The 17,832-nt window shown below is 44.7% G+C and overlaps 1 protein-coding gene across 1 annotated transcript in view; it reads left to right on the top strand.

Moving 5' to 3' along the window:
- LOC134593676 (granulocyte-macrophage colony-stimulating factor receptor subunit alpha-like) overlaps window positions 1-17,832 on the top strand; it is a 122,815-nt gene that overhangs the window by 91,853 nt on the left and 13,130 nt on the right. The gene's annotated exons all lie outside the window — the stretch shown is intronic.

The following is a 17,832-nucleotide window of genomic DNA, read 5'->3' as shown; positions in this document are numbered from 1 at the left end:
GTGTACGTCACGGTTTGCTTACAGTGTACGTCGCAGTTTGCTGACAGTGTACGTCGCGGTTTACTGACAGTGTACGTCGCGGTTTGCAGACAGTGTACGTCGCGGTTTGCTGACAGTGTACGTCGCAGTTTGCTGACAGTGTACGTCGCGGTTTGCTGAGAGTGTTCGTCGCAGTTTGCTGATGGTGTGTATCACAGATTTCTGCGTGTTTTACTGTCGGTGTATATTGCAGATTGCAGTGTGTCTTACTGACAGTGCATGTCACAGTTTTCTGTGAGTTTTGCTGATAGTGTATATCGTGGGATACTGTGAGTTTTACTGACAGCGTATATCACAGATCGCTGTGAGTTTGGCTGACTGTCTATATCTCAGGATACTGTGAGTTTTTTGCTGACAGTGTCTATCACGGATTTCTGTGAGTTACAGGTATTAGGATCTAGGATTCATGTGCTTCATAGTATATATTTTTTCGGGTCCAGCCATGGGGTCTCAGAGGAGATTACTATGGTGAGAATTCACCGTCCATGGCATAGATGTAAGGTTACCAGACCTGGATCTGGCTCAAACTGGTATGGGACGACCAGTCTGCACTGATACTTTACAATATTTCCAAAGATGAGGATGGTATCTATATTAATGATTGCAACATCGAGCAGATCTGTGTGAACATGTGCATACCACTTCACAGTAAGGAGCGTATCGCTCAATGCATCTTACTTTCATGGACACGGTAATCACTGACACAACTTCCGCTTATACCCAATGCGGCGGGGATACCGCTATTTGCCTGCTGGGCATTTAGGAACTGCCCGGCCTGGTTCAAGTTATTCACACAACATTACGCTGTTTAAAAGGGTTGATGTCTGAGGGCCCTATGTCAGAGTGCTCTGAAGATCTGCAATTTACTCATTCAAGGCCCATGGTTAAACGCTGCGGAATTGGAAGGTGCTATATAAATAACATATAATCATATGATCTCATATACAACCCAGGATCGGCCTGCTATGTCTGTGCCCCATTGATTGGCCTGCTATGTCTGTGCCCCATTGATTGGCCTGCTATGTCTGTGCCCCATTGATTGGCCTGCTATGTCTGTGCCCATAAGAACGGCCTGCTGTGTCTGTGCCCATGAGAACGGCCTGCTGTGTCTGTGCCCATGAGAATGGCCTGCTATGTCTGGGCCCATATGAACGGCCTGCTATGTCTGGGCCCATAAGATCGACCTGCTGTGTCTGTGCCCATACGATCGGCCTGCTATGTCTGTGCCCATAAGATCGGCCTGCTATGTCTGTGCCCATAGGAACGGCCTGCTATGTCTGTGCCCATAAGAACGGCCTGCTATCTCTGTGCCCATAGGAATGGCCTGCTATGTCTGTGCCCATAAGAACGACCTGCTATGTCGCTGCCTACTTGAATGGCCTGCTCTGTCGGTGCCTATTCGCTTGGCTAACCATTCTGTGTCCATTCGTTTGGCCTGGCTGGCCTGTGCCCTACTGACGGGCCTGCACTATTGGTACTGAACCCCCTTTGGCCGCGGGCCTGGAGACATGGAGATAGGCAGATGTCCTGACAAACACCATTGCCATAATGTCCAGGTGGACACCAGTATACGACCATCTGAACATGGTGGGAAGGGTGAAGGCTCTAAGCCTCTTGCCCGAAGGACAAGTTTTCTTATGAAGACCTGGACACATCCACGGTTTATTCCAAACCGGCGACGGCACATCCCCAAGGAGAACTTTGCACAGGCAAGGACCGGTACTCAGACACCTACAGGAGAAAGCAGTGTTTCTTCCTTGTCTTTACCAGCTACTCCGTATCTGCCTCCCGGAATCCTTATAGGTATCGGTGTTTTTCTCCCGCGTTCGGTTAGCTCCTGGCCCTGTCCAGCGGGACTTGCCTTTATTACCTTCCGGTCTGCTATTTGCCTTCTATCTGAGATAGAATTGGTGTATTTACTCCTATCCACGTTTTTTGTTGCCTTTTTGTCTTTTATGACTTCCTTTCCCTTTTCGCTCGGGTCGTCGAGAGGCCTGACTTGACCTCCTCCAACCTCCCGGGCACTCGGGGATTGCGGAGAACGTCTCCAGCTTTCCTCAGACTACCAACGGTCTTCCTGGACCCCGCGTGCACGCACGGGATCCGGATAGTCGGTTGATAGTTTTTCCATCGTTGTTTCCGAAAATTGCCCTCAGCCTTATGCTGATATTTATAAGAGGTGTGCTCTGCAGTTGGTCGCCCTGAGTCGCTAGGGACTCTAGTTTGCATTACAGGAGGGTGCGGCCCTCCATCACCTCGATCAGAGTATGTTTATTTTCAGGGACAGAGGACAAACCCTCTTAGATACAGAACCGGATACTGTTTGTTATTAGAGGGCGCAGCCCCTCCCTCGACCTCAACCAGATACTGGACTGGATACAGAGGACAGGTTTGGAGGACACATTCTCATAGAGAGAACCGGTCATGGATGTAGTCTCTGCTGTTGGTTATTAACAGGTGCGGCCCGCTCAGGCTAGCAGCCAGACGCTATCACGGTATGCGATCACATTAGTAGAGAGCGCGGCTCTCTCATACACTCAACGCTCTACAGCGCCGGCCATTTGTTCATCACACAGGCTTGTTCCTGTGCAAGACGTTGATGACTACATGGAGGGGCGTCCCTCCTACATTCAATTAGAGATGTCATCCATGCTACTGACTTCGTCCTAGAGGACTACATGGTCATGCTAGATATCATTATTTAGACTGGATCCCTCTATTCTATCTCCTGTATGGATCTACTGGATACGGACCGCTGTGACACGCGATAAATACTCGTAGAGGTATAACGGGGGGAGACCCCCACTTATTTACACATACTCCTGGAGATGGTTCGGCTAACGGATGGCCCTCCGGTGTTGCGAGAATGCAGGTTTTGGTATGTTCGCACCATATAATACAGGGAATTGCTTTCTGTTTTCTCACATGTCAAGATATCAGGAGATACGGAGACCTTCATGGAGCAAACGGGCACTGCCTTGCTTGGGTAACAAGATTAAGGAAGGCCTATTACCCGGTCTGAAGGTAAAACCGTACGTATGGATCACATGGTAAGACCGGAAACCCCGGTTGTCTTCACCTCCTGGTCATCAGATCTTGGGATAAGATGGCAGGACTGCACCCTCTCCTCGGAGCGCATACCTGGTGATCATGGTTCGGAGATGGAGGACCCTCCGTCTATTCTCTATTTATCCCTCACGGGAGCCCTTTTGTTGGATTCGCGCTAACTTACTTTTCCACTATCGTCGAGGAGACCTACGAGACTTTAGGGAGGTACCTGGTGTGCCCCGACTCCTACACAGACATCTTTCACTCTTGGACAAGGGCATTTCTGGATGGAAATCTGCGTTCCTGTTTGCATTTCCCATTCCTTTGAAGATTTCTGGGATTCCCTATTCCCAGAATAGTCAACCACCATTCCTCCACACAAGTTCAGTTAGGAACCCTGAATGGTTTTCCTTTTCTCTACTGTGTCCGAGGATTACACAGTCCATTTGGAATATTGGAATCACTTAGAATACGGCTGGTTTGGCCACACTCTTGCCTGCATTATGAATTTATGCTCGGATGAGACATCTCACCGGGTAGGACAGGAAGGAACAAAAGATCCTCTTCGGTTTCTATTTCGATTTTGGTGGTGGACTTAGGCGCATTCCTTGAGATTGGAGATCTACCTGCAAGGCCACATCGCCGAATGATCCTGGCACAAGCGGAGGAGCCGCCTTACGGATCATGAGTTGAGACATGGTGGCAGTTTCTTCTCGCGACCCTAAGTCCGAAATTGACCTTCGATATTATACAACTACAGGGATATGGCTGATAGGTCAGTTTGCCAGCTCGTGGACCGACTACTAGGAAACAGGTCGCAACACCACGTACAATGGATCTATCAATGGATGGTGTTTTTTTCCGTATTTGAGATGCTTCGTTGGCTGGCATCTTCTTTGATCCGTCTGTCATTTATCGTACTTGGGTGTCCAATTAGGACTACTCTATTTCCTGGAATAGGTACCAGCGACACAAACAGCGTTGGATTGGTGAATTGAGCGTTGAAACAGCAAATACGAAGCCTCCTGTCATGTTATAAAATTGTAGATTATGCTAGCTTTAGTGTACCTATAATCTTAATTTTATTAATGACAGGAGGCGAGTATTTCCCACCCTTTCTTATCCCTCCCTTGTTTAATGTTATAGTTTAGATTATCAGGTACGTATGCAACTGTTTGTTGTCTCTGCTACCTGTCACTTGTTTCTTATGTCTGTTTTCATAGTAGGGTTGGGATATCTACATATTAAGGTTAATTTTGGTTGCTACATTGGGTACCTGCATGTTTATTCAGAGTACATTTCATTGGCTAATCAACCTGTTCGATTCTGTTTTTCTCTCGTTTCAGTTTACAGTCCATCAACGTTATCTGGTTTGACAGCTCTTCTCGGAAGGTGGACATCGTTGTATATAGGACTTTGTTTCTTCCCCATGATGTTTTCTGCCTTTTATTCTGTTTTGTCGCAGCTTGAAAGAGGAAATGATGCATGGGGAGGGGAGTTTTATAGTACCTAACTTTTTTCTGATTGGTTGTTTTTCTGTGCTGCTGTGGAGTTCTAGTAAAGAGAGACTTAAGCAAATACTCGCCTCCTGTCATTAATAAAATTAAGATTATAGGTACACTAAAGCTAGCATAATCTACAATTGTCTTCAAATTGTATCCAAATAAATGTTGACAATTACCACTTATGCTTTGATAGCAGATATTTTAACTTTCTTTTGGGGAACTTCTCAACTAATCTTGTTTCTTTACAAACCTTATCATTATTATTACAATTTTGGCTTTGCACAATATGAATAGTATATATTAATGTTCTTGATTCTCCTTACTAATGTTCAATCACTTCGTTATCAGGCAATATACTATTCTATATTCTATTCCATATATACTTCAAAACGCCTTTCTCACTTATTTGAGTGTGTCGAGCCACCGTAGGTTGGAAAGCCAGCCCATTACGTCACCTCTGTGGCTGGTCCAATCAAGACTTATGGCGGGCTATTTAAACTTACCTTGTTTGGGGAGTCAGTTCCCCCTGATGAGCCTATGTTCGGCGAAACGCGCGTCGGGGCTCCTGACACTGGATCCGATTTGACGTTAATGTTAAATACTCTCTCTTGGGCTACCGTGTCCATAGACTATTATTTATTTTGTTATCTTGCTACACCTCGGATCCCCTTCCTCCTGCTGACTACCAAATCAGACGAATTTAAACAGATCTCTCCACCAGCTTGATTGTAGCCTAACTCTGGTATATTTTTAGAGGGTGCAGCTATCTTTTCTTTGTACTAGACTTACAAACATAGGATACATTAACAGTTTGAGTCTAGTTCAGCTCTGTATTTATACCGATAGGTGCCCATGAAGGCACAGTCTAGTTGAACCGTTACTTAACTCAGTACCCTTTAGGGCTATCTCTCTATTTTTCTTTCCCAGAGCACAGTTAGCTAACTCCTTCTTACTTTAGACAGGTGCCCACGAAGGCACAGCTTAGGAGACCTTTGGCTACACTTTTTACCTTTGTAATTACAGCCGATCAATGCTTATGACGCTGACTGGGGATGATTTCTGTTTTTTCATGTGGGGAAGCAACGAACTAGTCGTATCTAAACATGTATGATATGCTCTGCAGATACACAGGCACCTATTGCGGTCATGTGATCGAGCGATCACGTGGCCGCGGGGTCCTGATCTGCCGCGGGGAGACTGTCTGGGCAGACAGGCAGTCTCCTTGGACCGGGTAACACGTTGATCGCCGCTGGGGCGATCAGGTAAGTACCCCAAGACCGTTATGACGGTTCAGGACCGTTATCGGTCCTCAAGGGGATGTTTCCGATGACGGTCCTGAACCGTCATCGGTCCTCAAGGGGTTAATAGAGTGCTAGGGTGTTCTTTTTTAATTTTTATTCAGCATATAGGTTATAGCACATACAACTTTACAAACATAAAGTGTCTTTACAAAACTGGTTAAAAGTATTATTATAATATACACTTATTCATAAACACAAATACATCACATTAATGGTGTCCTGCTTAGCTCCATGGTGACTAGTTCTACATGCAGATTATCCTGTATTATATTATTTTAATTATTTTAAAATTTAGGGGTCTCTGCTACCCAGGGGTTACACATTGCACAAAATTTAGTTAGTTAAAGGAACACTATAGTCACCTAAACAACATTAGCTTAATGAAGCAGTTTTAGTGTATAGATCATGCCTCTCAGGTTTCACTGTTCAATTCACTGCCATTTAGGAGTTAAATCACTTTGTTTCTGTTTATGCAGCCCTGGCCACACCTCCCCTGGCTCTGATTGACACAGACTGATGAAAAAACTGGTTTCACTTTCAATCAGATGTAATTTACCTTAAACAATTGTATCTCTTGCTCTGTAAATTGAACTTTAATCACATACAGGTGACTTTTGCAGGGTCTAGTAAGCTATTAATATAGCAGGGAATAAGAAAATCTAAATTAAACAGAACTTGCAATAAAGGAATGATAAACTTTAGATGACTTTACATGAAGTGTTTAAGAAGGCTGTGCAAGTCACATGCAGGGAGGTGTGACTAGGGTTCATAAACAAAGTGATTTAACTTCTAAATGGCAGATTATTGAGCATTGAGATTGCAGTGGCATGGTCTATACACCAAAACGGCTTCATTAAGCTAAAGTTGTTTTGGTGACTTTAGTGTACCTTTAATGATTTGCAATAGAGTAGCTATTTTCTATCACTGCTTGATATTTCAAATTTCAGAAACTATCTGAAATTTTCAGAAATTATCTAAAACTTTAAAATTATCTGCTTTCTAACTTCCTTCCACTAAATTATGTCAATTTTTTCAATTCCTGGCTATAATTGTTTTCTTTTTGAGGAAAACCTGAAATAACACTTTAAAGTTAGCTGGAAGGATACAGAGGTTAAATTAAAGCAGAACCCTCTCAGGCTTAGGTTCGCACTTAGAGTTCAAAAATTTCTTAATAAATTTGAATATTCTCTGCCATGTTATATTGATCTTTTTACCAAATCAAGCACTCTAAAATTTAAATCCTGCGTTGTCCATGTAGATGCTTGCTACACAATTAAAATCCCCTATTAGAGATGTCGCGAACATAAAATTTTCCGTTCGAACGGCGAACGCGAATTTCCGCAAATGTTGGCGAACCGGGCGAACCGCCATAGACTTCAATAGGCAGGAGAATTTTAAAACCCACAGGGACTCTTTCTGGCCACAATAGTGATGGAAAAGTTGTTTCAAGGGGACTAACACCTGGACTGTGGCATGCCGGAGGGGGATCCATGGCAAAACTCCCATGGAAAATTACATAGTTGATGCAGAGTCTGGTTTTAATCTATAAAGGGCATAAATCACCTAACATTCCTAAATTGTTTGGAAAAACATGCTTTAAAACATCAGGTATGATGTTGTATCGATCAGGTAGTGTAAGGGTTACGCCCGCTTCACAGTGACAGACCAAACTCCCCGTTTAACGCACCGCAAACAACCGCAAACAGTCCATTTGCACAACCGCAAACTCCCCATTTGCACAAGGTTGGATACCAAGCTAGCCATGTCCCGTTCCTTGTCCTCACTGATGTCATTGAAGGTCTCTTCCTCCACCCAGCCACGTACAACACCAAGGGTCCCCGAAAGGTGACAACAAGCCCCCTGGGACGCCTGCTGTGTTTGGTTTTCCACCTCCTCAAAGCCACCTTCCTCCTCTGACTCCTCTTCTTCAGACTCCTCTCTCTGCATTGCCTCTCTCTGCGTTATTATAAGGTGTGTTAAGTAGTACTATTCCTATCAGTTTAATCCCTGTTACGTCCCCTATCAGGGGACGTGTATATGGCATCGATTTTAGGAACCGGGAGATGGAAAAAGATGCTTGGTCGGTCCTCCTACTTCAAATTTGGGGCACTGCGCGTGCAATCTAATGTGCCACCAGATAGGAGTGGTGTGTTAAGTAGTACTATTCTTATCAGTTTAATCCCTGTTACGTCCCCTATCAGGGGACGTGTATATGGCATCGATTTTAGGAACTGGGAGATGGAAAAAGATGCTTGGTCGGTCCTCCTACTTCAAATTTGGGGCACTGCGCGTGCAATCTAATGTGCCACCAGATAGGAGTGGTGTGTTAAGTAGTACTATTCTTATCAGTTTAATCCCTATTACGTCCCCTATCAGGGGACGTGTATATGACATCGATTTTAGGAACCGGGAGATGGAAAAAGATGCTTCGTCGGTCCTCCTACTTCAAATTTGGGGCACTGCGCGTGCAATCTAATGTGCCACCAGATAGGAGTGGTGTGTTAAGTAGTACTATTCTTATCAGTTTAATCAAGCCTTTTTTAGTCGAATGTATCGCCCACTGTCAGTCGCTTCGGGATCCATCCCTCATTCATCTTAATAAAGGTGAGGTAATCTAGACTTTTTTGACCTAGGCGACTTCTCTTCTCAGTGACAATACCTCATGCTGCACTGAAGGTCCTTTCTGACAGGACACTTGAAGCGGGGCAGGCCAGAAGTTCTATCGCAAATTGGGATAGCTCAGGCCACAGGTCAAGCCTGCACACCCAGTAGTCAAGGAGTTCATCACTCCTCAGAGTGTCGATATCTGCAGTTAAGTAGTCTGCTACCTGTCGGTCGACTCGTTCTCTGAGGGTGGACCCCGAAGGGCTGTGGCGATGCGTAGGACTTAAAAAGCTCCGCATGTCCTCCATCAACAACACGTCTGTAAAGCGTCCTGTCCTTGCCGGCGTGGTCGTGGGAGGAGGAGGATTATCTTCACCTCTCCCCCTGTTAGATTCCCGTTGTGCTGTGACAAAACCCTTATACGCTGTGTAAAGCATACTTTTTAATTTATTTTGGAACTGCTGCATCTTTTCCGACTTGCGGTAATTCGGTAACATTTCAGGCACTTTCTGCTTATACCGGGGGTCTAGTAGCGTGGACACCCAGTACAGGTCGTTCTCCTTCAGCCTTTTTATACGAAGGTCCCTCAACAGGCACGACAGCATGAAAGACCTCATTTGCACAAGGTTGGATGCCGAGCTACTCATTTCCCGTTCCTCCTCCTCAGTGATCTCAATGAAGTTATGTTCTTCCCCCCAGCCACGTACAACACCACGGGTACCAGATAGGTGACAACGAGCACCCTGGGATGCCTGTTGTGGTTGGTCTTCCTCCTCCTCCTCAAAGCCACATTCCTCCTCTGACTCCTCTTCCTCACAATCCTCTTCCAGCGTTGCCGCAGGTCCAGCAAGCGATGCTGATAAGGCTGTTTCTGGTGGTGATGGTGACCACAACTCTTCCTCTTCCTCTTCACGCTCATCTATGGCCTGATCCAGCACTCTTTGCAGGGCATGCTCCAGGAAGAAAACAAATGGTATGATGTCGCTGATGGTGCCTTCAGTGCGACTGACTAGGTTTGTCACCTCCTCAAAAGGACGCATGAGCCTACAGGCATTGCGCATGAGTGTCTAGTAACGTGGCAAAAAAATTCCCAGCTGCGCAGAGACTGTCCTAGCACCCTGGTCATACAAATAGTCGTTAACGGCTTTTTCTTGTTGGAGTAGGCGGTCGAACATTAGGAGTGTGGAATTCCAACGTGTCGGGCGGTCGCAAATCAAGCGCCTCACTGGCATGTTGTTTCGCCGCTGGATATCTGAAAAGTGCGCCATGGCCGTGTAGGAACGCCTGAAATGGCCACACACCTTCCTGGCCTGCTTCAGGATGTCCTGTAAGTCTGGGTACTTATGCACAAAGCGTTGTACGATCAGATTACACACATGTGCCATGCATGGCACATGTGTCAACTTGCCCAAATTCAATGTCGCCAACAAATTTCTTCCGTTGTCACAAACCACTTTGCCGATCTCCAGTTGGTGCGGAGTCACCCACTGATCCACCTGTGCGTTCAGGGCGGACAGGAGTGCTGGTCCGGTGTAACTCTCTGCTTTCAGGCAAGTCAACCCCAAGACGGCATAACACTGCCGTATCCAGGATGTGGAATAGTACCTGGGGAGCTGGGGGGGTGCCGTTGATGTGGAGCAAGACGCAGCAGCAGAAGAGGACTTAGCCGAGGAGGTTATGGAAGAGGATGGAGTAGGAGGAGTAGAGGAGGTGGCAGCAGGCCTGCCTGCAAGTCGTGGCGGTGTCACCAACTCCTCTGCAGAGCCACGCATTCCATGCTTGGCAGCCGTCAGCAGGTTTAGCCAATGCGCAGTGTAGGTGATATACCTGCCCTGACCATGCTTTGCAGACCAGGTATCAGTGGTCAGATGGACCCTTGCCCCAACACTGTGTGCCAGACATGCCATTACTTCCTTTTGCACAATCGAGTACAGGTTGGGGATTGCCTTTTGTGCAAATAAATTTTGGCCGGGTACCTTCCACTACGGTGTCCCAATAGCTACAAATTTTTGGAACGCCTCAGACTCCACCGGCTTGTATGGTAAAATCTGGCGGGCTAAGAGTTCAGACAAGCCAGCTGTCAGATGCCGGGCAAGGGGGTGACTTTGTGACATTGGCTTCTTACGCTCAAACATGTCCTTGACAGACACCTGACTGTTGGCAGATGAGCAGGAACTGCTCAAGGCGAGAGACGGAGTGGCGGATGGTTGAGAGGGGGCAAGGAGGACAGGAGTGGTTGACGTGGCTGAAGATGCTGAACCAGGAGGAGGATGGCGGCTTTGAGTTTGTGTGCTGCTTGTACTCATGTGTTGATCCTATAGGTGTTTGTGATGTGTGATCATGTGCCTTCGCAAAGTAGTTGTACCTAGGTGGGTGTTGGACTTCCCATGACTCCGTTTCTTTTGGCATAGGTTGCAAATGGCATCGCTGTTGTCAGAGGCAGACACACAAAAAAAATGCCACACTGCTGAGCTCTGCAATGACGGCATTCTGGTGGTGGCAACAGCATGCGTTGATTGGCGTGCTGTCTGTCTGACCCCGGGTGCCGATGCATGCTGTCTGACTGTGCCACTAGCTCCTTGCGATGACCTTCCCCTGCTTCCAACTTGTCTCCTCCTCCTCTCTGTCTCCCCATCTGAACTTTTCCCCTGTTCTTCTTCTCTTCTAGCGGGCACCCACGTGACATCCACGGACGCATCGTCATCATCAACCGCTTCACTTGTATCTGACAACTCAGCAAAGGAAGCAGCAGCGGGTACAACATCATCATCACACCGTACGTCCATGTGTGTAATGCTGCCTGACTGAGACATATCCCTGTTATCTACATCCTCTGGCAATAATGGTTGCGCATCACTCATTTCTTCCAACTGATGTGTAAATAACTACTCTGACAGATCAAGTGAAGCGGCTGTGGTGCTAGTGTTGGTGGTGGCGGCAGGCGGGCGAGTGGTAACTTGAGAGGTGCCCAAAGCTAAGCTGGAGGAGGATGGTGCGTCAAGGTTCCGAGCGGAAGCTGTAGAAGATTGGGTGTCCTGTGTTAGCCAGTCAACTATGTCCTCAGAACTTTTCGAGTTCAGGGTATGTGGCCTCTGAACACTGGGCATTATTCTAGGGCCAAAGGGAATCACAGCACCACGACCATGAAGGCCCCTGCGGGGTGGCATGCCTCTGCCTGTCATTTTCGATTAGTGGTACTATGCGTGCAAGCTACTGTGACAACAGATATGAGTGGCACTGTGCACTGGCAGAAGTTGGCAGAGTAGACGCTGTAGGCCTGATACACACGCTTGCAGACAACTAACTGCTATTCAATCTATTACAGTCAAAAAATATTTTTTTTTTTAATGTGCACTACTGTTACACCAGATATGAGTTGCACTGGTGTGACACTGTGCCCTGGCAGGCCCTGAAACGCACACGTGTGAAGGAAACTGACTGCTATTATTTCACAGTCAAAAGAGTGTTGTTTTTTTATTTTTAAATGTACACTACTGTTACACCAGATATGAGTTGCGCTGGTGTGACACTGTGCCCTGGCAGGCCCTGAAACGCACACGTGTAATGGAAACTGACTGCTATTATTTCACACTCAAATTTCTAGTTTTTTTTTTTTTTAATGTACACTACTGTTACACCAGATATGAGTTGCCCTGACAGGCCCTGAAACGCACACGTGTGAAGGAAACTGACTGCTATTATATTACAGTCAAAAAAGTTTTTGTTTTTTTTTAATGCAAGCTATTGTGACACCAGATATGAGTGGTGGCACTGGGCAAGTGGGCACAGTATACGCTGTGAGCCTGACACACACGCTGGCAGGCAGGCAACTGCAATTAGATTACACAGGAAAAAAAAAAAAAGCAGACTGATGTTCTAGCCCTAAAAAGGGCTTTTTGGGGTGCTGTCCTTACAGCAGAGATCAGATGAGTCATTCAGGACTGTAGTGGACACTGAATACACTAGCCTAGCTATCGATTTCCCTATTAAATCAGCAGCAGCTACACTGTCCCTCCTCTCACTAAGAATGCAGCTTCTGGGGGGGGCGGGGCCTGGCCAGCATGGCGGACGGACGTGCATGAAGTGAGCTCCCTGCATACAGCCTGCAAAGTGAGACCCACAGAGGGAATAATACCTTTGGAGGTTGCTCACTGAACACTTACCAGTTCCTGAACACCAGGGAGCTTGCCCGATCAAGTTTGTAGCAGCCTATGACTACGCACTGTCCTGCGGCCTATCTGCTCTGGGGGTTCTGAGGCAGGGAGAAGCGGCCAATCTCCCGGCCTGGAGCTCTCATCGTGTCTGCACCTCATATCTTCAGCCCCTTTCCCCCCCCCCCCTCTGGACCGGTGGGGGTTATCCCGGTCCCTACCAGGGAAAGGATAAAGTAACCCACAAGGCTAAATGGCCACTACTCACCCTGACAAAACGAGCCATCGTGTCACAGCTAAGATGGCCACCACTCCGACAGAGCAATCAAGCCCACACTGGGAAGCTAAGTTCCATGCAGCCTTTGATGCTCTCTGTGCAGCCTTCTGGAATCGGATTGAATCACGGCAGAGGGCTTTGCTACTCACCTCACCTAGGATGGAAGAGATCTCCAGAGGTGCCCCAGCATTGTGCTCTCCTTCGGAACAGAGAGCCAGGGGGGATGGCACGCCAACCAGCCGGCCACGACTGAACAGGACCGATCCCAGAACCTCACATGTTACATATACTGAAGCTGGAGGGCTGGGGGGCGACCAGGCATCTTCTTCCACAGTGGACTGGGCTCGGGGAGCAAGGGTGCTGATGTGCCGACCTGCTGACCCTCGTGGTCTGAGCGATCCTCTGGTGCACCGGGCAGACGGTGGAAGCACTACTAAGCGGCACATGGATGCGAGTAGAGACCACCACTCTCTGAAGCATGTCAGAGGAATTGGCTAAAACATCTCTGCTGCTGAGAATCTAAAATGCCCTTGTTATGAGGTGTAGTCAGTTGTCTAGCATTTAACAGCACTCACTAAGAGGTTATTTAGTCTACTTATTTCTAGTTTTGATATTCTGATTCACACATGTTGATCTATAACTGGTGGTGTTAATCCCCTTACCCCTCTTCAGTTCAAGCATGTGTATTCAAACTTGCGAACACTCTCAACATGTCTGACGATTTCCCTATGCCATGCTTTTCACTTATATCAAGACAAGTTTACCTAGCATGATTGTTTTATATTTTAAAAATGTGCAGCTCCTCTTGACATTTTGTTTCATAACTCTAAGTCTGTATTCCAACGTTTTGCGTTGCACCATATGTCATTGTCACTATGTGTATGTTCACTGCACTTCAAAAATAAAGAATACAAAAAAAAGAATGTAGCTTCCGAATGAATCTAAAATGGATGCTGTCTAGGAGGTGGGAGGGTCTGGGAGGGAGGGTCTGCTGCTGATTGGCTGGAATGTGTCTGCTGACAGTGAGGTACAGGGTCAAAGTTTACTCTATGATGACGAATAGGGGGCAGACCGAACATCACATATGTTCGCCCACCGTGGCGAACGCGAACAAGCTATGTTCGCCAGGAACTATTTGCCAGCGAACTATTCGGGACATCTCTATCCCCTATACTTAAAAAGTACATTCAATGCAATTTTGAAAAATGTTCAAGAGTCTGTTAATAAAATGTATTTGCTTCATATTAGGAGAGTATATGTTTAATAATAAACCAATAGCCAAAAGTTTTACGCAATACACCAGAACACATAAAAACCCATCATACAAACATACATACAATAACCTTCAATTCCCGGGGAGGCTTTTTATATTTTCCTAAAAATACTCACACATATGGCTTCCCGTAGGAATAATCTGTTAAAAATCTAACTTTCAAACATACATACAATATCCCACAATCCCCAGTGAAACTTTAAAATATACTCGCACATATGACTTCCCATAAGACATATCTGCAATACTTTAACCCGCAAATACGGAGAGACTACCGAGGGTATATTACTTCCTTTCCTTTAAGATAGTGAAGAGAAAGCACACACACAATTTAAACCTAATCCCTAAATATTGTAATATATAAGGAGTGCTCCCAAAACATATATTGTAAAATTATTATTAAAAACTAAATAAACATTAAGTGTTCATTTTTTACTTTGTGACAGTCCTCACCTATTCAAACCACATCCCAGTAAATATCACTACTTAGGTATTATTTTATTTAAGTGGTTCCACATGAATGGAGATATTCACTTATTATGATATCCCAAAAATGTAGATAAGTGCATTAAACATAAAATTATTAGGTTCGTAACAATCTTTATGTGTTTCAACCCATTCTTTGATAAGCATCTGTGTTTTATTTAACAAGTGTTCACTATTTGAACCTTTTCCAAAACTTAACATTAAATATTATAATATTCAAAATAATAAAGTAGATACATTAAAGATATTTTTTTTAATTTGTGGCATTTCCCACTTGTTCCAATTTACTCTTAATCTGGTATTAATATATTATTATAAATTATTCCGAATTTAAGTGCTTCCCTTTACCAAGAGAGGGAAAAAAAGTCCAGTCACTGAAACAACCAAGTTATTATGAGTCATGCAAAAAATAAGCATAGTTATTAAAAAAGTATTACAATACCTAAAATATTCATTTAAGTGATTTAACTATACATTTTTTTGCATTTTCTGACAGCCTTAAAATATTTCAAACTACCTTGTGAAAAATCATCAACAATTTAGTTTGACTTGTTCAAATATTTCACTGCTTCCCTCCTTCAAAGGAGGATATAGCATATTGTTAAAAAAAAAAAGGGACACTATAGTCACCAGAAGTGCAGCTTAATACAGTGTGCTTCACTAGCGTTCAGCATCTCCATGCTCTTCATGTGTGCATGAATAGTGCAGGTTAAGGAAAGTAATTAAAAATAAATTCATTTGGTTGTTCTGATTTACAGAATATATACTGTGTCTGGAATTTTAAGGTTTTTTTTTGGTAGTTACAGGTCACAAAGCACAAGGAGTAAAATAAACTTTTAATGTGGAGCGATTTTAGAATTTGGTATGTTTGTCTTGTAAGCTTAATAGCCATAAAAGAAAACAAAATTGCCACACAAAAGTATATATTTATATAAAGTAGACACCACAGGCTATTTACCTAAGGTTGTTTCGACAATTTTTTCGACAATGTAGCCATTTCACCGCCAATCTCTTCTAAATAAGTAAAATTGTGTTTTTTGGGGGGGTTTTGGCACACAAACTTATAACAAAGAACTTCTCATGTGTATTTTGTAAAGTTGGTGTGTGCTATTCCTGCACAAAACTTTATTTTGTGTTCAGCTACATCTGCTGAGTACAACGCTACCCCGATTGTATGTCTTTGGCACTATTTCGTGAAGCTACAGTGCCATATAGACCTGTCTTTTTCAGTATTTACAGTAGAATTTTGATAGGCTGATTTGAAGGGACACTATAGTCACCTGAACAACTTTAGCTTAATGAAGCAGTTTTGGTGTATAGAACATGCCCCTGCAGCCTCACTGCTCAATCCTCTGCCATTTAGGAGTTAAATCCCTTTGTTTATGCAACCTAGTCACACCTCCCTGCATGTGACTTGCACAGCCTTCCATAAACACTTCCTGTAAAGAGAGCCCTATTTAGGCTTTCTTTATTGCAAGTTCTGTTTAATTAAGATTTTCTTATCCCCTGCTATGTTAATAGCTTGCTAGACCCTGCAAGAGCCTCCTGTATGTGATTAAAGTTAAATTTAGAGATTGAGATACAATTATTTAAGGTAAATTACATCTGTTTGAAAGTGAAACCAGTTTTTTTTTTTTCATGCAGGCTCTGTCAATCATAGCCAGGGGAGGTGTGGCTAGGGCTGCATAAACAGAAACAAAGTGATTTAATTCCTAAATGAAAGAGGATTGAGCAGTGAAATTGCAGGGGAATGATCTATACACTAAAACTGCTTTATTTAGCTAAAGTAATTTAGGTGACTATAGTGTTCCTTTAATTCAATTTGGGGTATTATAGCAGTTTGACTGATAATTTTTCCGCTAGCTTGTACCAAGTGTAGTGGTAATAAGCGTTTTTTCTGCCTTTTTGACACACAAAGTGAGTTTGCACAGCATATTTTGCAAACCTGATGTGTGCTACGACTGTATTATACTACATATGTTGCTCAGCTATGTCGTCTGAGTACAGCAATACGTACCTTTGCCAGGCATATGTGGATGTTGAAGGGGCACATTTGAGATGCAGCCATTCAGTTTTTTTCTAACTTTGAAGTTTTACGCTGTGTCCATGTTTCATTTTGGAGTACTTTAGATGGTTGGTTATTGAGACTTCCCCACAAACACATACTATTTATTAAAGCATACACCCTGGGGTAATTCAAAAGGCGTATTTGAAACCTTAGCATGGGATCATTTTTTTCTCTAGTTTGTTCCAGATGTAGTGGTAATGAGCGTTTTTTTTTTTTAAATTCTTTATTTTTGAGTCGGCACGGAGTGCGGCATTTCGAAATACAGTGGCTCACGCAGGGGCCGAGTACAAACATTTTTACAGGTTATACATCAGTAGACAGATGATGTTTTCGCATATTAGGTGGTGATTCATGCCGCTCCGTGTCGCTTTTAAATGAAATATCAAGGAAAAAAAAAAAAAAAAAGGGGAGGGGGGGGGGGCCGTTTCAGCCCTGTATTCAGGGGAACAGGAAAAAACAATAGTATAAAAATAGAACAGTACAATACAATGCAAACATTGAAATGAATCAGAACAATACATTGTAGATGGACAGTGTTATAGATAAGTCGCTTCACATAGAGTGAGTCATGGTGGTGATTTACGGTTTGTGTTGCCTGTGGCCGTATAGGCTTTGACAACTGTGAGTCGTGTCGGTGCTGAGCTGGCTCTATGAGGTGTTACGGCTCATACCGAGGTCGACCTCCAGGATGCGATGTGTGTCTTGTAGCGTAAGCTAGTTGTATATTAGCCTCTACGGTCTTTAGGCCGCGTATAGATAAAGAGGACAAGGTAATGTATTGTTGTGTTCGAGAGAAGCATAAGAATCTGTTATAATATGTCTAGCTGATTGTTGTTTGTGCAACCAACAGCTGGAAATGGTGAAAAATAAGAACAATGGGGGGGGAGGTGGGAAGGGTGGGAAGGGATGAGAGGCTGGGGGGTGGGGAGGGGGGGAGGGGGGAAGCACCGGTCGCGGGGGGGGGGGGGGTGCGGCGGAGTGAGGCAGCCTCTGTCTGTCAGTGTCATATCGTAAGGTCCCTATTCGTCTAGGTAGTCTTCCCAGGGTTGCCATATTTTTTGAAAAGATTTTTCTGTGTTT

This window comes from Pelobates fuscus, chromosome 1, assembly GCF_036172605.1.
Source record: "Pelobates fuscus isolate aPelFus1 chromosome 1, aPelFus1.pri, whole genome shotgun sequence".
NCBI classification, from domain to species: Eukaryota; Metazoa; Chordata; class Amphibia; order Anura; family Pelobatidae; genus Pelobates; species Pelobates fuscus.
The sequence above is the reverse complement of the archived record's forward strand: the minus strand, read 5'-3'. Positions and strand labels throughout refer to the sequence as shown.